The following is a 22,399-nucleotide window of genomic DNA, read 5'->3' as shown; positions in this document are numbered from 1 at the left end:
TTTTATTAACGCCATTGCGAAATGGTAGGAAAGTAATCAGGGGATCAACGTCGCATCGTGGGATTCTTTTGTAAGCACGTCCGCAGCAAGCACAATTAATAAAACAGAAGTAGTGGCGTAAAGCCACGATCGAGAATTATATTTCCACCGATTAATTATGTTGTGGCGACACCGTGAACCCCGTCTATCCGCCCATCGATCTTCGTGCACGTTCGGCGACGTCCGGCAGCGATCGTCCGGATTCGCGGGTAACTCGCAAGCGCTGAAAGGGCGGTGGGGCTCGCGAAGTTTCGGTTGCGGCGCTTTCGTTCATTCGTCGTTCTGCGCCCGGTGCGCATGATTATCGTGAATACGTGTGTTCGCGGTTCGGTTTTAACGTGTGTCGCGTGTTACCCTGCTCGATCGATCGTCTCTGAAAATAATAGTACTCGTAAAATCGATTCTTGATCGTCGACGTAAGAACCATTATCATCGTGTCAAAGAAAAGTGCATCGTTCAGAGGTGAGAGGACAATTCGAACGTGAAAAGTGTTCGGAACGATATCTGGTTTGAGGTTATAGTGTTAGGCAGCGAATTTCGATAAAGAAGGTGCAAGGATCGGAATCTTTGAGTTATATATCATATAGTGATTTTGAATGAATTTCGACGTATTATCGATCGAATGGATGATACGAAACAGTAAGATAAGTGCGTACGAAGGACGAGAATATCGACGTGCTCGCGCAATGTGATTTTTTCAAATACAGGAAATGCCGCGATTCCGTTGGGCATTGTGAAAGGTCAGGTTAGTTGCGAGCGATCGACGCGAGTACTTTGAAGATCACGTGTTCAGTGTGAAGTTACATGTATATGAATTGTTCGTGTTAGATCTGAATGCGCGTCCCTCTGTGTTTTGCGACAAGTACGTTCTCGAAAAGAAGAATCCTGAATCTGGAAACAATCCAATTGAAGTTAATACCATTGCATGTAACAAGTCGACCGAGCGGTTTCACAGTAGTTCAACTCGGCGTATAGCACGACGTACAAAGCCAGTCACCGTGTTTCAAACGCCGCATATGCAAGTTCATTTTAATTAATCTTTCTTCGTTAGTTTCTGTACGCGTATCGCAATTCTATTATTAATATTTTGAATTATTTTTTCGCGGAACGGTATCTCACGTTCTCCAATTAACCTCAAAATCCACTCAAACGTAACCCGAATAACCAAATTGAAACGCGAGATCATTTGAAGCCTTTCTCGTAACTTCTCTCGTATTATAATTATTTGCATGTATTTCTCGAGTAATTTAACATTGTCCTCCCAAATTCATTCGTTTCATACGTCGTGTTTTGTGTTACGCGTTTCGTTTGTGTCTTTTCGTTTCGAGATGTGGCTATAAATGTTTCATTTCAAATGCTTTGGAATTAAAATTCTCAAGCAAGGAAATTCTTTGTTCGCGATGTGTTGCGTATAAACAATGATAATGTAATACAGATGAATATTCATGACGACAGATGAAATGTTTTAGACTTCCGCGGACCATCGTTCTTTTGCTTTTTCGCGAATGAAACCGACCACCTCTAACACGTAGGTATTTCATAAAACGTCGCTCCGTCTTGCTTTCGAGTAAACCGATCTTCCTGATATTTACAAAAGATCGGGTTTTGCGATTGATAGAACACTGCAACAAGGAAGTACCGTCGGAAAATCGAGGAGATAAAAAATGATAAACACGGAGGAAAACGAATTTAAACATGGCGATTGGATAAATTTATTATTTCGATTTATTATTAAGCCTGGTACAGAATACTGTGCTTCCGATTTCACACGCTATTTCGTTATTTTCAATTAACAGAAAAGTCATTAGTCATTGGTCGGAAATTTTTATTTTTAGCGATAGAAATATATTTTATTCGAACAAAAGCCGATAGCTTAGCTTGATTAAATCTTAATAGATAGATAGAAACGTTTACAAATTTCAAAAATTAAGAGATCAGATTCTTCGAAGTGGACCAGTAATTTATAATTAAGATAGTTAATTAGCATTGCTGCTCTAGCATGAATTTATAAAGCACCCTTCAATTACAGCAACGAATCTCGTTCGTTGTCTCATGTAAAGTCAAATAGAGTGGTACAATTTGTAATTAGATCGAAGAATGATCGTTTGTACGCTTTGTACCGTGCGCTTTGATTCTAAATCTGAAAATATCGCGTTTGAAAATTAATTAAAAGAGTTGACATCGTATCGAATGGTATCGTTTAAATACGCGTTCGTTCCGATTTGCACTAGGAAGATTGGCAATTTAGCAAACCGTTTCGTAGATATTCAGCGGGATTCGTTCGACTTTAACTGCTGCAGGGATCTCGATTAAAATGGAGCCACGTAACTGGTCTGCTTCCAAGCGTTAGAACACTTTGAAATGTCGCAAGAAATGAGCTCGAGCCTGTAGAAACGCGGGCAGTGTCGCGGCATTTATATCCGGGACGTAGGAGAATAAAAGAAAAATTCATTTAAATTCGCGCATTAAGTGACCTCGTTTCCATTTTTCGTCAATAATTCTTCTTATTTTTTCATGAATTTATTCTGTCATCCTTTCGAATAAGAGCATATTTCGCGCATGATCGGCTGTAATTGGGAAACAAAATCGAGAAACGCGTACAGCGATCTTTCTATTTATTATGTTCGTATTCTGAATTTAAGCTTCGAGTGGCATTTACGCATTGGTTGTATTTATTCTCAATTAGTGACGTCCTTGACCACGTTTTTGTGTAAACGTCCCACAAAGCGTCACGGCGTGGCTGTAGTAATACACACGGACAATACAATTTAAATAAACATCGCTAATCAGTTGGTGTATCAGTGTAATGTCGTGTAACGAAGTGTAAACAACAAGTTTGCGAAACATCGACTGCCTTCGATGAATTTGTACACCGGTAACTGGATTACAACGAAACATGTTTGTGTTTCGTTGAAGAAATTAAATTATCACGGGAGAAACTCATCTACGAATTAGTGAACCATTCAACCCATTGGTGATTTCGACGGATTGAATACTCGTCGCTCCAGAGTTTGTAAGTTTATAGATTATATGCTTGTTTTTAATATGATAGAGATTGATACCGATAGAGACGTGTATAAAAGCCACCGCTTCTAATATTTTTTCATACTGAATCTTCTTTTCCGCGCTCTAATTACCAAGCAGTTTTAGTATAAGATTAAGTATAACTGGAAAACCGAAGGGATATAACAAAGTTATGATATTCCGTTTTATGATATTAAGAGACTCTTGGTTATACCGAAGTTGCTTGAACTCACAGCGTATTACTCAACTGAATATTCCAGCTTCAATCTCTGTACATCAAAGGACTTTGGTTGATACATATTTTCCTACGGTTCTTTTATACCTTCTTTAATGAGATAATAAAATTTACTACGCATTATTTTAGGAAGATTTATTGCTATGAACTTACAGTCATGTTCGATTCTACACTATATATATATAGTGTCATTCATTTTGTGTAAAATATAAAAGATGATTTTGTTGCCAACAAGATGTAAGAATTCGTCAGTGATATACTTTTCAGTATATAGAAATGACAAAAATGGTGAATAAATTTCAATTCATCGTTATTTCGAAATAAATAATAATAAACAAAATAACAAACAAGATATATATATACATGGAGGGAAAACTTTTTTAGCAAATTTTACCATGATTTACTAGTTCGACTGGATATCTTGTTCGTTATTTTATTTATTGTCATATATTTCGAAATAACGACGAATTGAAATTTATTGACTATTTTCTTGATTTTCATATACTGAAAAATATATTACTGACGAATTCTTACATCTTGTTGACAACAAAATGATCTTTTTCAAGGTATAAACACACGCAGTAGCATACGAAATATGAACACAACGACTAATAGAATTTTTCTTTATGCATCGATCTTCTCTCGTACGAGAGATTTTTATTTTCATTGCTAATTGCGTATCTTTTGTGTACGCGAACGGGGAAAACGTTAAAAGTTAATGTAACAGGAACTGCATGAAGCGTAAAATCAAGCTTCGACGATATCTATGCGTATTTCAATCGATATATAGCATAGTGAAGCGGGTTCAAAAAGAAGACAGCTTGATCGACGTAAAATGTATAAAAATGCAAAACCTTCTGGTGCACGACATGCTTTTCGTTGAAACGTTGAAACGAGGTTTTTCAAAAAAGAGAAGAAAAAAAAGAGGGAAAAGGATAGAGAAAAATTTATCGTGTTTTGACCAAATACATTTGCGCCAGGCGCGAGCTGCATTTTTGACGTGCCTCCAAGACGATTTTCATTGAGATCGAATGTGTGAAATATTCATGTCCCTGGAGAGAAATAAAATCCATTTTACGTAGAGCGTCGCGAAACCGAATTTTTCTCCGTTTCTTTTTTCTTTTTCAGAAACTTTTGGGAAAATTAAATACGTTACTTATCTGGTGCTAGTCCGTCGGTTTGTCAGTGCCCCTTTAATGGAAAGAGTCCTTTAAAATCGGGTTAATGTGATCTTAATTAGTTGCATTTCATAAGTGCACCTGTAAATGCGTAGATACTGAATAAAAGAGAAATAGGTAAACACACAGCGCGGATAATTATAAAGGCTTAAGCTTTTACTCGAATACGGTCGTCGAAAAAGCTGCCTACGATTGTGGACTTTTTATCAGACGCACGCTGCAAAATATTATTTTTCGGCTGCGTTTCCAGGTATAAACATTCATCGAGTATAATAAATAAAACTATCGTAAATAGATAAAAATAATAAGCGATAAATAATATAATGTAGCTAGATAAATGAAATTTTTGCGATAAATAAGATAAATTTACGAGTTTAAAGAATCACACGAACAACGCAATTATAGGTTAATTCTTCGTGATTATAATTCGTTCCGGGGAATATACGAATAATACAATTAGAAACTATGAAGCGAGATAGATGATAAGGAACGTTAAAAGTGGCGCGAATATAAGCACAGATATGCGAAACTTCGAAGCGTGATTCGGGCAAGGTGTAGGAAATGAAGCATACAGAAGCCGGAGTATAGAACGTGCCAAGACTATTTCGAAAGAGTTACTGGCAATGCTAATATCGGTAATACCAATACCAACCATGCAACCGTCGCGGTATTTCGACCCTAAAGCTACTGCAACCGTGCACTGGAATATGTCCAACGGATATACTTCAAGCTAGTCTTCTGTTTCCGGAGACTAGGCGATTGTTAAAGACAGAGCTGAATACGCGTGATATACGATTGCTCTACGAGCAATCCGAATTAGACTTGTTTTATTTACATTTCCCTTATGCTGGAAATTAAAGAAATTTTCATCAGGCTAAAAAATGGATTTTATAGAGATTTAGATCGTTGAAAATTCTTGTTCGCGTATTAATCGTCGTACTATACCTACGCGAAAGAATACACGGCTATTATGTATAATATATCGTATAGTTTAGAGTACTGGCGTTCCAGCTTTGTCAGTTGTATGCAACTACGTTTTGAAATGCAATAAACTACAGGTACAACGTATTTTCGCATATATTTTTACGCATAATAAAAGAGTTACAGAGTTTGGAGTATTTCATTTTCGTATACTTGAGTTTCGGAGAAGTTCTTTGGCGAGATAAAACATTCGCATGAGATATGGCAAAGAAGTTGTACTATGGAGACGCAGCCAGTATTCATTTTCACGTTCCATTTCCTGATACTCGCTGCATAAGATGCTTTCAAGGGCCATTCAAAGTTTCTGAACATTGCGCTTCTCGTCACACTTTCTCGGTGAAAATAATCCAATTCGATAGCTCCGCCTTATTGATGTAATATCGTTGTCGAAGATATGGGCATTTTTAATAAAATTATGCCAATTGTATCACGCTCACATATCTATAGTTATCAAAGTTACATCTGTCATCGACGATTCTCGCAAATTTTTTAAAATGAAATATTTAACATGATTATGATTTTTAACTTTTATCAGGCTATAAATTACGTAAAATTACTTAACGCAGAAGGATAATTGACTATTGGGCATGATTAACGATAAAACGCAGGAGTAAAACATTTCCTTCTTTACTTCACATATGGTGCCAGCTGCAATAATCACATTACGATATTCCGTTTTCATACAGAATCATAAAAGTACGATTATTAGATCAATATTATCGACATATTATTATTAGACGTACTCTACTGTCTATGTATAATACAAACCACAGAACACTTGCCACACTTAGGATAAATGCAAATGGATGTTAAAATTACAAGATCAACTTGATCCTTAGTAACCATATGTATCACAAGAAAAAACTATTTTACGCTACGACCGAAGCTTTTGTTACTTATCCTATTGTTAAAACTTGCATTAAAAGTTGCCAACTGTCCTGTGATTTATGGACGGGGCTGTACGTACTTGTTACTTTATGTCCTCGTGCTGTAGAAACTATATATAGCGATAGTCGTTTTGTGGCTTTTAACGGAACAAACAGCGACAAATAGGACTTGATTTAATTTCACTCAGTGTTTTGCGAATGTCCCACGCTGACCAGGACTGAAATTTTCGAGTGACAGCAGGCCAATTTTCAGGAGGGTTCGCCGAGTGGACGACAAACACGCTCTTTTGAATTTCCCTGCCGTTTCCATTCTACGAAGGATAGCGCCGGTAAGCATCTCGACCGACCGCTCCGCTGTTCGGATTTCAGCTTTTCGGATATAGCGAAGTTCATTGACAACGAGCCTCGAGTTGTTTATCTGTTTCGATCTCTGATCCTCTCGCGATTTCTGATATCGCGTTATGCCCCCCCCCCCCCGGAACTTTTCACGTTCGCTCGATAAATCTTGTCCTTTTTTCACGTTTATTTCATAAGATTATTTTCACGTAGGAAACGTTAATAAGGATCAGCGGACACACTTTGTCATGTTCGTTGCATGTATAACGGCATTACTTCGTTAGGCTTTTAATGAGAAATTGCGCATCGACGCGAACACGTGTAATACGATCAATATTTGTGCGAGATCAAAGATCCATTTAAACCCTTTTAAAGGGTTAGAATAAATAACAAAACAAAATGATCTGGTAAAAACTTCTTTTCCACGAAACTTTGATGCTTATCGAACTCTAAAAAATGTGCATCCATGGAAGATTAAATGTTAATTAAGGAAATAAAAGAAGGCATGAAGGGGGGCGATATAAACGCGAAATATTCGAATAACGCGAGACTTTCTAAGATTGTAGATAAATAAACCAACGAGGGGAACAAAAGCGGGTCATCTTAGTGGAAAATAATACGCAAGATCACGGAATGATTGGCGTATCGCTTCATTGCTGTCTATCTGATCGATCGTACGCGTTAGACGTCACTTTTGTTCGGTCAAATACATAGCAGCTATAGGTAGGTATAGAAAGGTAGAATCCGTGCGGTAAATGTTGGTGGGTACGTTGGAGAATAACGGAGAGGAAATACGAGGACCTGGGATATCGGGTTGACACGGGAGGAAGGATTTTAATATAAAGTGCCAAGCATTCCGAGTCCTCGGTTCCAAAGCCTCGACCAGGTTTTGACAGGCGAAAGCGTTCCCGCGTTCGTCGGATCTAGTTTCTTTTCCTTGTCTGTCTTCGATTTCTCGCATCCCTTTTATCACCGTCGTACCAACTCGATTTACGACGTACATAATTAGCGGATTACCAGCGATGTTGCCGCACTTCGTTCGAAAAATACAACGCTTACTGTAACGTCGTTGAAAAATTATTACGCCATTCGAATGCTCGAAACGACGTCTATCAAATTCGGTACACGTTTGTAAACAGTAGCTGGGAGATCATCTCTTTCGAGTAAGAACTTGTATACGTGTACTGTTTCTATAAAATGGTATACACACAGCACGCAATAAATACGATAATACACCTAGCTTTTATGGTTAACCTTTACAGCTTCTGCATCAAGCATTTTAAACAAGAAGAGCCGCTCGTAAAAATCCTCGGATCTAGAGTTTAAACTGAGAAACGTATCCGCGCTTCTGTAACGTTTCGTAGCCGAAGCTTCGATGTTTGAAATGTTGGATCAATCTTTTTTTTTTTCCAGTTGATTAGCGAATTATTATTCTTTATTTCACTGGGAAACATAGCTCGTAGCGTCCTCCTCGTTTCTTATTTTCAGTTCATTTTCTTTATCTTCGTGCATCGTCTCTTTCCCGATAGCAATCGTCGTTTCCTAATCCTCGATACTTGCTCGCAATCCATCCACGGATCTGGGCTTTCTTCGTCCGATCGATCCACTTATTTTCCATTCCTTGTTGGGGCATGCTCTTCACCTTGCTTCGTTTCACCCAAGTCGATCTCGAAGCGATCTCTACGACGAGTTTCCGTTCGACTTCTGCTATCTTCATCCCGGCTCGACGCCTTCGGGGCTCGATAGCTCGGCCACTCTGAATTACCAATGAACATTCCGATCACGTTGTGCCGCGCATGCTTCTCGCATTGAACGTTGGCCGAGCGGAGGCCGCTGTAAAAAACAAAGATCGGCAAATGGAAAAAAATGCACGGGAGAGAAACGGGTCGCGTGGAAACGCCGGTTAATTCGATTCCGCAATCTGGTATATCTGTTTTTTAATCGAACTTTTTGGCCATGTAACTTTTACCATGGCGTGCGTGCTTCTCCGTGCGTTCAACACACGGCCATGTAGCCAGTTGCGCGACGAGCCAGTGAAACACGGTCGTTTTTCCCCTCAAATCGAGCGCCGTTAGCCGAAATAAGATTTTTCGAGTAAAAGCGTCACGTTGAAAACACGAACGAAATTCGAATACGGCGAACCGATGGCGTGATTTGTTAATTGGTTCGCGTTTCTTCGAATATTCTCGCGCGCTTCGTGTTTTACGCATTCGCTGCCTATAAATGGTGTTTCGTAATTTTTTAATACGTTCACTGCGTAAGACGCGTGTTCGAGTCGACTCTTTTCGATTTTTTGGAAAAGAACGTGTCTGACAATGACAGTCCGCGCTATTGCTATAATATTTATAATTCCCTTCTTTCGTGTAGCAGTTGAAAGCGATATAACGAGGTCGTAAAATCGGCCAGGCATTAAAGTTTACAGGTTTATTGACCGAAACACGTAAGTCGAGATATTTTAAGGAAGACACGCAGCTTGGTTTCGTTCAGAGCCGTTTCATATCTACCGAGAACTACGTATTTTTGTCTTTCAGTTCGTACGTAAGTCGGCGGTAAAGAGTCGTTCGGCAGCTTTAGTCACGGGATGCGTCAGCCCTGAGTGTAACTAGATCAATCGGTATCATCGTTTAATGTTTCAATGTACGATCTCGCTATGTATAGCCTACCGCTGCTGTACCTTGTACACATATAGATTCGTAAGTGATACCGTATCTGTATCGTTTGTATTGAAATTCGTAATTGATATCGTCGTCGATTTGCGTACTTCATCCGCAACATCGTTGCCAATAGAAACATTTAGCTGGCTCGTAAATGGATTTTCGTTAGATCCGGACACCGTGGACATACGAAATATACTTCTGAATAATGCGCAGTGACCTGGAGTTGTGGACACGGGAGGAAAGAGCAGCAGCAGGTGCACGGAATGTTTCCCTTGAAAAGAACGAAGTTTCCTATTAAAAATTCATTTTTCATCGGAAATCGAAACTGCTAAAAATTCGCCCGGTGTTCGTACGCTTTCCTGTATGTTACTGGCGCTTCGACGCGAGACACAGGAAGAGGAGCGGAGGAGGCGGATGTAGAGGAAGAAAGGCAAACTTCTTTCTTTTCCACGCCGACGTTTCCTCAATTTCTGTGCCACACCATGCACCTGCTTACCTGTTACCACATTCCTTTTCTCTCTTCATAACCGATCGCGAAAGCCTATTTTTCACCGATAAAAATCAATGGCACATTTTCGCGCGGCTCGTACGCCAGACACGTCGACATAAAAAGCACTTTCCCCACGAAGCCCCCCGTATTCGTTGGATCCCGTAAGGCGCTTAACCTCTTGACTTTCGTCGCCGTTCTATAGAGGCGCATGGTTTTGCTTCTTCGCGTCGTCGTTTCCTTTTCTTTTTCTTTGCCGCGTTTTCGGCTTCCTTTCACGAAGATGCCTACCAGTGGCACTCGACCAAACGATGTACGATTCGCGTTCTCACGTGCTTCGTCCCTAGTTTGTCAGCAGCAAAGGAACCTCTAGGCACCGATGATTCTTCATCCTTTCGTGCCTCGGAAAAAGCGACGTTCGCTTTCTTTGATCTTTTCAAACTGTGTATCGCGTGTCTCGTCGTGTATTTCTGTTTCCATGATTATTCATTTCTTCTATAAATATGACAAATAAAAGTTCTATATTCTGGAACCTAGTTTACGAGAGAATTATTTTTTTATGAAATGTAAATCCATTCGTTAATGAAATGTGAACTAAATCGACGAATTCAAAGGAACGGAGTATCGTAAAATTACATGATACGGTTACCATTGAAATAAGAGACCGCAAAAAGTGAGACGCGTAACGTATTAATGTTCAACAGGTGAAACAGTTTAGCATTGTCCTGCGTGCATAAATTTTCCTAAACGTAACACAGTTTCTCGTTTTGTCAAGTATATTTTTAATTATGTTTATCTCGTACACTTTCACGGTTTAAGGTCAGCTTTCCCTGTGCCCGCACATCTACCGTTTTAAACCCTCTTTTATATAGACATCGTATTCGGTTATGACGTAAACGGCGAGGCAAATTATCGCTGAAGTATCGGTCATTTCGCAATATTGCGCTTCACCCCGAATCGAGTTCGATCGCCGCGAATCGTTTCTTTCTCTCGTAACAATTTCAAGTTTTCACGATAAGCTCTGGTGTTCCGTTGGTTTTTCAAAGTACGCGTCGAAATGTTTGAAGCTGGTTTCGTTACATATTTTTGCTCGTACGGTGCTTGAGATCGTGTGTCAGCGTGCAGGCCGAATACTTGGAGACTTTTCGGGCGAACGTATTGCCAGGTCAGGGGTTGTTCTCCAGCGGGGGCTGAGCTGCGGCAAATTTTCCGCAAATTTGCCAGGAAATACTCTTTCTAGTCGGCAAAGGGGCGGCCCGTTGGCCAGGATGCCTGGACTTCAATTAAATTCCTGAAAGTTCTCAAGTCCACCGCGTGGTCGCGACGCGGTCGCGGACCGTCCATCCGACGGGAAATTTAATTAAAAAAGTGCAAACACGCAATTTTTCCAAAGTTCTCGCAAATAATTGCTCCTTGACGTTTGGAAGGAGAAGCCAGCGCTTTGTTTGCACGCTGGTCAAATAATATCTCACAGGTATAACGTCTAGTCCAACGTCTATCCGATTCTTACCTTCGTAGTCTTGCGTGCTTTTACGTTCTCCAGGACAAGTTTTTCCTTGCGGTTCCGCTGAGAATGTCGCTAGTAAAATTTGTCGTGGTAGCGAGTAAGCAAGCACACAGTTCTGGCAAACAAATTGCTTTTAATCATTCTACCGTGTACATTATTATTTTAAGTGTTCAAAATAATAGGACTATAGTACGTCCGGGCGAGGAATCGATTAATATGCTCGCGAACGTTTGCAAACACTTTGCGTTGAAATATGTGGAAAACAGGGGCGTAAGCCTTTGCAGGTATTCGTCGATGTGGAAGACAATATAGAGTCATTTGTCTTTACTGAACGCACACAAACGCAAGCGACCATTTTCTTTAATGTATCGGCATTACTCCGACGCTCGTAAACGTTCGCGATTATTTGCTGTCCATCGCGTGTTTCCTCTTTCTATCGGAGTAAATTGCCATTAACGAACGTTCACAAACATTTTGTTCGACCGATAGATACCTAGCTTTGGGGACTATGTTATTGACAGCATTTATTTGCCCATGTCGTTAGCAAATACGACGTATCTATAATTTCTACGTTATCCTCTTTTAAACGAGATACTTTAAATTCCATTTTTTCATACGCAAGTCATTTCATTTACATTATTCATACATATACGATGGTGCTCTGATGCGGTTCGGTCGATCGATTCGCGTCGTGTCACCGCCGAGTCTTTCCGTCTTTAATTCCAGCTACTCGAACAAAGGGTAATTGCCATTCGAGGTACGTGTAACGTTTCTGTTTAGTTGTAAAACAATAAGACGCATCGCTGGAGAAAGTTCAACAATCAAGTCCGTTAGCTGGTCTCACTTTCGAACTTTTTGCAGCAAAATGTCGTTCGAGCACTTAACTAAATTTGTGGTCCGACGACTACCAACTTGGCCTCAACCTGGTAAACTTACTGCACGGTGCTCGAGTTCAAAGATGTGTTAATTTAGACACGTTTCGAGGTTAGACTAGTCGTCAATAGGATTATTTAATTAACTAAACTGAACAAAAAGGCTCGAAGCTACTTTTCAGTCTAGTTCGGACGATTATGCGAGCGTAACATCGTACACGTAATAAATCCCATTGCGTAATCGCGATGGCATAAAGTCCGATAGAATAGAGACGCGATGGTGTAAGTGCCATTCGCTGTGATCGACGAGGATAATAAAACACGACAGAAAGGGGAAAAAATCGTTGGGAACCGATAACGATTTTATATGGAGTGGTAGAGATGCGAGCGATAGGACGTTTTCGTCGATGAATTTTGCGCGGAAACGTTTGAAATAGGCCGCATTCAATCCACCCGTAGCGGGAATATTTTCCTTAACGTTCGTCCGTAATGTCGATGAAACGGAAAGTTTGAAAGCAGTGGCCCGATCGACGAGCGCTCCTTTAAACGTTCGCGAGATTCGTCCGCGAAATTTTCGCGAAATTGCAGACTTCGCTTGGTTTCGCCTACTTTTCTCTCTCTCCCTCTCTCTTTCTCTCTCGTGCAAAGTCCCCGGGCGCCCAGAAAACTTTTATTTATTTATCCGCGTCACACAGCGATACGGTTCGTCCTCGAGGAATATTATTAAAGCTGCCGGGGCTCCTGTTTGACTTGGAATGGCTGCCGTTGCTCGCTCGCGGGGTCTCCAAACTTTATATGTATTCTGGCCGCGTTTCACCGCGACGCAATACGTCGAATGAGTGCGAAACAAGCTATACGAATTGACAACTGGGTTAGATACACCGGCTGGTAACGAGCCCCCGTAATGCACGTGCAACCGCACACGAATCTACGTGACGCCTACCAACGGTTTATATTGGCAAGGCGCGCGCGATTCCGCGTCATATCGTGCGCGTTGTCGCGCCAATCACCCGCACCTAACGCTGCTGATCGCTGATCACGCGGCTATTGTTCCCGCTGGATAAAAGTAATTGCCCCCACCGAGAATTGCCGACGATTCGTTAAAAGTAATTGTTTGCGCCGCTTTTCACGCTGGACCAAGCTAATTGCTTGTAAGATATATTTTTACCCGTGATTGGCCGTACGTACCATCGATTTTCACGAGTCAAAGGGAACGATCTCGAGGTATTATCTTTTATCGTTAGCCATTACGTTAAGTGCTTAGGCATATCGATCGCGCAACGATGGAATCTCCTTTGTTCTCTCTCTCTCTCTCTCTCTCTCCCATTTTTTTTCTTTTTCAATTCTCTTTCTTTTTTCATTTTATAATAAGTACACACTTGGAATCTTGTTTCGAAGTTAAAGCTTAAATAACCGTGGAAACGTGCTTGAGCAATTAAAGGCTGCCTTTATGCATGGGTTTTTGAATACTTGAGAAGAAACGCATTTTAAGTTTCATAGGAGGAAGTGGATCCTTTGAAACACGACAAGGAAGTGCTTCAAGTGTACGCGCGCGTCCAAAAATGTGTTCCCCACGGCGCGGAAAGTGTACGTTATAACCCGTTCTGAAACGTGAGAAAGTAAATAAAAAGTTTTATGCAAACGCGCGTGCAGTTACCCTGTTCGCTGTGCGCGTGTCACATTCGTTGCCCTCTGTCTCGTATTTCTTTGAAGCTTCGTCCCTTAAATCGCGCAATTACTTGCAGTAAAATATTTTTCCGTCTTTCTCACATACGGCCTCGCTAGTTGCTTGTTAGTGATCCGACGCTACTCTGCTGTTGCCGATTATTAGCAGCAGCGGAGTGTCCATGAGGATTTCTCCACGCGCAAAAAAAAGGGATGCTTGTTCGTGAAACTTGGAATTCCGATTAATTTTACCAAACTGTACGAATCAATGACGACGAACGTGTACAATTTTCGAAGTATCGACCGCTTTTCCTCGTACAGAATCCTACGTTTGTGATCGCGCGAACATCGATAGCACAGTTATCTAGAAACTTTAATATTCAAGTTGACGATCGAAATACGTAGACCGCGTTGTTATTAAATTCTCGAGCAACCGCTGGAAAAGTTGTAACAGTTAACTATTCCGAAGTTTTCGGTGAAAGATTTAAAGCGAAGTTTTGCCGCTAATAGCTTGCATCGGAACACGTTGTTTACGGTTCAAGCAAGAATCCTATTTGCATGATCAACTATGTGAATTAACCGCATGATTACGACCGTAGTAGCTGTGATTCGTAAAACAAGTTCCCGAGTCTCTACGATACTTGAGCTCTTTGTCATTGTTTCGCGTGCAATTTTAAGCCTACGTGAACAATACTGGAATATTGACATTCCCATGATTCTGGCTCGTCGTGGTTTCTCTTCGATAGACGGCGTTTGAATAGTATACTCGTCGTCGCTTACTTTTCGCGACACGTTTTAGGCACACACTTTTGAAACAGGTCGCAACAGCTAACTGGTTAATAATATATTCGTTCTATCGTTGCGTTAATTTAACGATCGATTTTAGAGATTACGTTGGTCATACGGGCTACCTCTCAAGGCTTGTGGTTTACGGCCATGTTGTTTCACGATTCAGGAAGTAGCTAACGATACATTGAATTGCTACGCAAGCCTGAAATTTACATCGCGTTGCTTCCTGGTTGTGTAGCAGCGTGCGTGTCTTTACAACATTTGCACTACGGAATTAATGATGATCGTTGACAAGTTCCGTTGAACACGACAGCTTAAATTAGAGACAGCAGATTTCATAGTATCATTAATTGGATTATACCTCGATAAGCTACAAATAACGTAAATAGTAGAGAAAATAGGGAAAATATTTTGAGTTAGTTTGAGATCGTTTGACTCGGAAGAAGGAGAGTTTCGACTATTCGATGTATATATCATTTATTATTTCTCAGCTGAATTTTCATAATGGCATCGACGAACGCATTATTAGATAGTTGTAAACGTATGTGGTCAACTTGTACGAAATTCATTTATTTAACTTTCTATCTTTTTAGTAGCACCAAGGTAACGATTTGATCGATTTACTGCAACTTGTACAGCAAGTTCTCGTACCGTTGTTGGAACATCCGTTTCCATCTTGGTCTTTAAAACATCGTTATCCAGAGACCTGTCCTGTTCACGAACTCTCTGTTCTTTAAGACGATATCGGATGTAGCACATCCTTGGCCACATGCGGGTTTAACGTTTCTTGCTAGTCATGTTTTTTGAAATATTGCTAGAGATTATATCGTCTTTCGTGAAATATTAATAGTCTCGTGTTCGATGATATATTTTGTAACATTATACTTTATAGTTTACGGAATTTGCATATTAAGAGATTTATAGCGGAATATGTATAGTGAAATACGGGCTGCAGTAACTATATCAAAAAGGTACAAAATTGAGGTATTATATCATAGAATTAATACAAGATAAAATTCACTGATTGATGGGTGGATTAAGTGAACTGACGCAGTAACAAATGCCTACATCATCCTGCACGCGTACGTATGGCATTTGCTTTAAATTTGTTACTCAAGTGCATACTGTCGTGTCACGCTTATCGGCCATGAGTAATGCGATTCGATATTGACGTTTATATCAATGTCGGAGACTTGATCAGAATTAAAAGAATTCGATTTTCTCAAGAATTAAACGTTCCTCGACGCGCTATTTCGTTCCGTGTCCTCTTAGTTGCGTACGTTTTTTCATTTTTCGTTTCACGTGTATGTATGCGAATATCGTAACACGCAGTGAATCGGTAATTTGCATGGGAAATGTGTGTAATTCGTGCAAGACAAGATTCGATCACATTTAGTAGCACCTCAAGAATGCTTAACGCCTATTTGATTATTCTGTGGAGAGCCACGGACGGAATGATCGCGGTGCGTATCTGAAATTAGTGTAAACGTTGTTTATATGTGCTATTATTTGTTAATTATTTATGGAGGCAAAGGATTAGAGGGAAACCCTCTCTAATCGAAAATTTCATGAGGCCATTTTCGATACGCAGGTATAATGTTTAATCTACAATTTTTTCTACAAAATGTCGCGTAGAATGACTTACGTCTTCAAATTGTCATAATCTTTTTCTTTGCGACTTGTACGAGTTAAGCTGCTGTCCGTGTATCGTTCGATTTCAGGATACCTGCGCACCCCGCTGCTTAGGCTGACCTACTTACGTTCGTGTAAGGAGGTTTGCTCGCGTGCAGGAGTATTTTGGCCGATTTCTAATTGCCAATAACAAAAAAACTAAGCCGAAAATGCAATCTTTCTATTCTTGATTTTCGTCTTGTTTCAGCTTCAAGAATCGCTCTTTAAATTTTCTGATTTAATATACGGAGTATATTAGAATCTTCATCGCTACAGTCCAGCGTAGTATCTTCTAAACAAAAATATTGTACTACATGCGTCTGGAATTTGCAATTGAGTTACGCTAGTAGCGGCAATTTCGATATAGTATCTCTTTCGAATACTTTTTGCTAAAAAACGCAGATGTTAACATGGTTCTATAAATTCCTGCAACTTGATTACTTTCTGACCGCAATTTCACCGAATCCTTTGCAGCGTGGTACTGCATGTGCGTAACTATATTTTGAATGCATTGCAACGATGCACATTGAAATTGTGGCTGTATGCGATTCGGGTTTCCAGCTACGTGGGAACGCACTCTACGAATAAAGTTAGAAATTCATAGCTGCAATATTATTCGGAGAATTCGGGGGAGGGGGATCGAGAACGAAGAACAATGACAGGTTACGAGTAATTTTCTATATTGTCACTTATCGCTTTAATCATGGATCATCGCGATCTTTCCTTATTTGAAATTAGCATTTAAGTATTAAGCAAACAGCTTCTTGCAGTTCTCTCAGAGTGGTCATACGTTCTCAGATAAATAGCTAGGTAAAAGGTGGTACAGTTGAAAGAATCTTATCGTTAAAATGTTAGTTTCCAATTGGGAAGGAAATGAGAACTCTTTATGGAAAGTTATAATTAAAGAACGTAGTTTTCGTTTAATCAAGAAGTTCTTTCTCTGCTTGTCGTTGCGTTGAAATAAAGGTATATAGTTTGTAACGAGTTAATCTTATCGCCGATGTGCTATCCGTTCAACGATGTATTCGGTTAAGCGAATTAATTTCGCGTTGAAAATGGAATTCTCGTATGAAAATGAGAGACGACGATAAATAGCAAATGGATTTTCAGAATCAGTCATATATATTATTATGACAATAACTGTCTTAATTTTGGTTGTAAAACTCAATAAAAGAAAAAAAAAAAAAAGCGAAGCAAGTATCTATCTTAACGTCGATAATGCGATAATAACGATAAGCAATCGGTAGTAGCAAGTCAAGGTCAGATGTCAAGCAGTTATACACAATGCATTCCTTTGTCACAAGCTAAATTCTACAATGAGAGTTTCCTCTGTTTCTCTCGTTTTCTCTGAATGCGCTCGACACAATTTTTCCGATTCCACGTTTCAGTGGTTCTCAACTCGCCGCTAATAACATAGCTAGCTCGAACAGCCTCAACCAGCTGTACGAAATTCCTCTGTGTTTTGTGCCGTTGCTGGAGAGGCAACGTATTGTTAACCTTTCTGGCCGCATACAGGTCGGTACTTTGACCACTGCCCTCATCTCGGTCTTGAAAAGAAAACAGCAGGAATACGACCGCTAAATTAGCCAGGTCTTTCATTATTAGATTACTTCCAAGTTACCGTTCCTTCCTGACGGAGCGAGGACGTTGTGTTTTGCTCGTGAACGTAATCGGATAAGTGGTTGTTTTGAATTGTTCAACCGAGCAGCATTACGAATTAAAGAAACGAGGAACAAAATTCGATAATTTCGTTGGACCGAAGAAAATTGCAAATTAAATATCGCGTTAACGTTATAATTCTTCCCTTGAACGGCTCTCGCGTTATAATCTGAGAAACGGACGGTTTTATCGAATTTTAGATTTTCAATTTTACGGGGGACACTAGATTTTAAACACGAATCACGACATATTCGTGATTTTTCAGGCTTCAATCGCGTTATTCAATACGTTGCGCTTTGTTCCGACGTTTCGCGTACAATTCACTTGAAATTTTCAGGGCTAACCCGAAGGAAGATGTTTTTAAACCCGAAACATCGTCGCTTCATATGTCAATTTTAATGATACTTGCGCACGAAATGTGTCTCATTTGAAAACTTATCATCAGACGCGCCATAAACTCGAGAACAGATAAATCATTTGTACGTATTATATCGTTCGTGTTTTTCTCAATTCTCGGAGTTTACGATCGAAGCCCGCTGTTTTCCATTAGATATATCACGACGAGTAGTTTTCGACGTATAACCTTGAGTAGGATACGTAGGGCGTAGTATCAATCGTAGCATAAACCTGAGCTTACCTTGCTACGCTTGTCTCTGAACCACTACGAGCAAATTCCAGATTACCCTACGCCTCGGATAACATTTACATATGGCATACATTTGCCGTTCCAAACCAGCAGGCAGAGGATCTCCGTCGTTGCGGGCCCACAACGATACAAATTTTGGTGAATAGGAATCATGCAGAATAACCGCAAGGTTAGCTTTCAAGACAATTCGCAGAGACATAAACGATATATAATATAAAACAGTATAATATAAATGGTGTGCAAATCTGTCCGTTTTCAAGTTTATCGCGTGTCTGACAACAAGTTTCCAAATGTAACATATTTCGTCTATAATATCACGATAATCGAATACGTACAAGGTAAATCACACTGGAACTGTAAATAAAATGAAACAAATGGTCGATAAATCGTTTATTTTATATCGTTCATTCGATGAAACAAGGTGTTGAAAATTAATTTGATAAACAATGTTCGCGGCGAAGAAGATTAGCTCAGGCTTTACAACTTGCAGGGTAGAAATACACTGGCGGCTTAAAGTTTTCAACGAGTTCGATATCTGTTACGGATTCGTAGATTAATCGAGATGAAGCGGGTATTTTGCACAGCTTTTAACTTTTTACGGTTGATATATTTCGATATTTAAAAATTATACGGTTCATACGTTAAAGATAATAATACAATGGCCGGAAAGTTTCAAAGAGAACATCGCTGTAACATTTGAAAATTAAAAACATAAAATCCGGTATACGCGGAGGATTTCATTTTCAAAAAGCTCTCTGCGAAGAAAAATACGGAAGGCATTTTCAACTAATATTTTTGTGCTAATAAGTGTTCATGAAAATGAAACGCTCTAATTCTCCATCCAACCTTAATTTGCAAATGCGAACAAGCAAGATACAGGATAAAATAAAATTTACCATATTAATTTTAAGTACAAAGTGCGCGACTCTTTTAACAATATTTTACTATTTAACAAACTACTTTAACAGTTTTCAAACTTTATCTTTCTAAAAGCGAAGTCTGTTTGTAAAAATGTTATTCCAATGTTGGTATTTCGATTTATTCTTGCATGAAAAATCGCTCCTCCATTGTGCCACATTCCACCGCCAATAACTACAAGGAATTTTTAACATATTATATAGAATATTATATACAATAAAAAATAAAGAAAATACAATTCGGCAAGTATGTGATGGATAAATCGGCAAAATAAATCGGCACTTTTCGCTGTAATTGGAGTAACACAAGAAAAGACTGAATTAATGAAACTAATTGTTAATTGAAATTATCGATAACAGTGCTGATTAAACGATACGTCCAATGATGATATGCTTCGTCGCACTCTTTTCACGACAGTAAAGCCGATTTTATATATTGCAGATAATTAATTGCCCCCTCGGCTACGATGTCTTTCTTTTTTTTTTTTTATGTGGGGAAATCCTCATGGACACCTCGCCGCTCTTCTGACAAGCGGCGGGGTAGTGCCGGACTTACTAACTAAAACCCCACGGTGGCCTACCTGACGCTTAGCAGGGTTGCCCCGGGACCTTTTTCGAACTGCTGCCGGAGCACTCCTGCGTCTTCTCCCATTCTGAGGAAGCCATTCCTCAGGTTTAGTTTGGCCATTGAGAGAGGCCACCCCTTTCAACGCTATCTCCTGGGCCGGAGGACTTAGGCGACAAGGCCGTCCTTCGGCGCGGGATCCTACAAGGGTGAAAAGTTCTCTCTGCCCGCTTCTTTGCGAGCATTACTTCTTCTCAATAGGAGCGGACTGCGAGGAATTCCTGTTGCCCTCTCAGCATTTTCCACAACTGACGAGGGGTCCGAACTCTCGCCAATCGTTAGTCACAGGACACGTCGGGAAGCCTCCCACACCGGACAATACTTCAGCGTGTGCTGGGCCGTGTCCTCGGGCTCTCCGCAGTGGTGACAGGTGCTCGTTACCTCTCTTCCAATTTTCTGTAGGTACTCGCCGAATACTCCATCACCGGAAAGCACCTGCATCATCCAGAAGGATAATGGGAGCCTTCCACGGTCCCTCCAAACCTCCCAGTTCGGGAGGACCTCGTTGAGCTGCTGAGAGTAAAATATCGGCTGCCTGAAATTCTACCTAATTCGCATCGATTGATATTTTTGGATACAACGTTTCATGGTGACATGCTTCAGCTGTGTATGCAATCGTCGTGTTAAAAAGTACAGGGACGTGAGTTGAGATACGAGGCAAACACATCGAACACGTTTTTCTATTATTCATAACTAACTCGAAAATCGAAGTCGATAGGACGTACGTTTGTACGATGTTTCTTTTCTTTTTTTCCTTATTTTAACGTATGTTCATCTCGTGAAATATAGGCATGCATTTATGAAGCATCCTGCGCACGGAGGAAACAATCGTCGATTGTTCGCCGTAGATTTCGGCTTCCTTTAACAGGCGTGGCCCCGAAGCACAGCCAGCAAATTTCCGATTACCCTAGCCGAGCTAACATTTACATACGCCATACATTTGCCTCTCTATGTAGCGATCTGTAGCAAATCGCGGGGGCTCGCGTTGACCTCCATCGAGGAGAATTCTCTAGGAATCAAGACTACAGGTATCCATTCAGTCTGCACACCATCGGAACTGTCTGTGGCCAATAAAAATACCAAAACGTTTTATCGCTACGATAAATGGCAAAGCTGTATCGAGCTCGCAAATTGCCAGGTTCTCGCCAGGCGTTGCGATTTTCATTCTTTTTCTTCGTTGTTTCCGTTTTACGGAAACCCTTTCCCCTTTCATTCTGCAAACTTGGTTCTCCGATTGCCGATATTGTGAAAACGTTATTCCTCCTCGCGATGCACCGTCGTTTCACGATAAAACGTCTCGCAAAATTCAGAGGCCGAATGATGTTTCAATCGTGGGAAAACTCCGTGCTAATTTGCTGTTGAGATTCCATTGATAATTAATATGCTCACGCACGCATAACACCTTTGACGAGTAAGCGCAGAAGCTGTACTTTTATCGCACCGCATGCTGTCCTATGAATCTGGAAGAATACAGGAATCAGCGGCAGTCTGGAAATCTGTTAATCTGATCCCTTACGATTTGAAAATACCCTCCAGGCTTAGTATGCGCCAGTCTTCTACTATCTTCATCTCCATTTCGCTGTCACGTTTCCAGTGACCGTACACTTCACCGATCACATTTCTCTCTCTATATCAGATTTTTAGAAATTCCGTCTCGCGTGACTTTCTGTCCAGTCATCCCTTACCCTACATAGTAGTCTTTGAACGTATCATTTACTTTACAGTTCTTCGTAGCTCGAGCTATAGGGGCCTTTAAAGTCTCTAATCCATTACAGACATCCGTCTGAACAATACAAAAAAGAAATCGCGTCAGTCCGAAAATTGCCGTCAATCGATTCATTTACTTCTTCAGGACGGTCAGTTACAGTTTTACAATTAATTACGTATACAGTTTCATAATTAATTTCATACACAGTTGAACTCGGTTCTCTTTTATCGTCCAAATACTATTTTAACCAGAGACTATTTCAACGAACATATTTCGTATTCTTTATATAAATAGTAAATAAATAAATCTAATACCTACGAATTTCCAACTAACGATTTCACAATGTTATCACCAGGACAGAGTTACCACGGTAACATCGAAGTTTGCTGAGGCAGTTAAAAGTTGGGAGGCGACGGTAGTGCCGGAATAGTTCGGTTACAGCCGAAAATGGCAATAAAATCTCGCGCGGCGCTCACGCCTGGAATGATTTATCCCTAACGAATTCGAAGATTCGGC

At 40.3% G+C, this 22,399-nt stretch overlaps 1 protein-coding gene across 9 annotated transcripts in view; it reads left to right on the top strand.

Annotated features, from left to right (window-relative positions):
* The first annotated feature begins 304 nt into the window (after window positions 1–304).
* The window catches only part of LOC100648390 (TWiK family of potassium channels protein 18), a 287,911-nt gene continuing 265,816 nt past the window's right edge, over window positions 305–22,399 (top strand). For 3 of the 9 annotated variants that reach the window (XM_048404599.1, XM_048404595.1, XM_012320548.3), the window contains exons 1-2: window positions 305–950; window positions 2,682–3,052. The gene's annotated coding sequence lies outside the window, so the exon portion shown is untranslated. The remainder of the gene's footprint in view (window positions 951–2,681; window positions 3,053–22,399) is intronic. The other 6 variants (XM_012320543.3, XM_012320542.3, XM_012320541.3 and 3 more) reach the window with 6 other exon arrangements.

Source organism: Bombus terrestris, chromosome 3 (assembly GCF_910591885.1).
Source record: "Bombus terrestris chromosome 3, iyBomTerr1.2, whole genome shotgun sequence".
NCBI classification, from domain to species: Eukaryota; Metazoa; Arthropoda; class Insecta; order Hymenoptera; family Apidae; genus Bombus; species Bombus terrestris.
The sequence above is the reverse complement of the archived record's forward strand: the minus strand, read 5'-3'. Positions and strand labels throughout refer to the sequence as shown.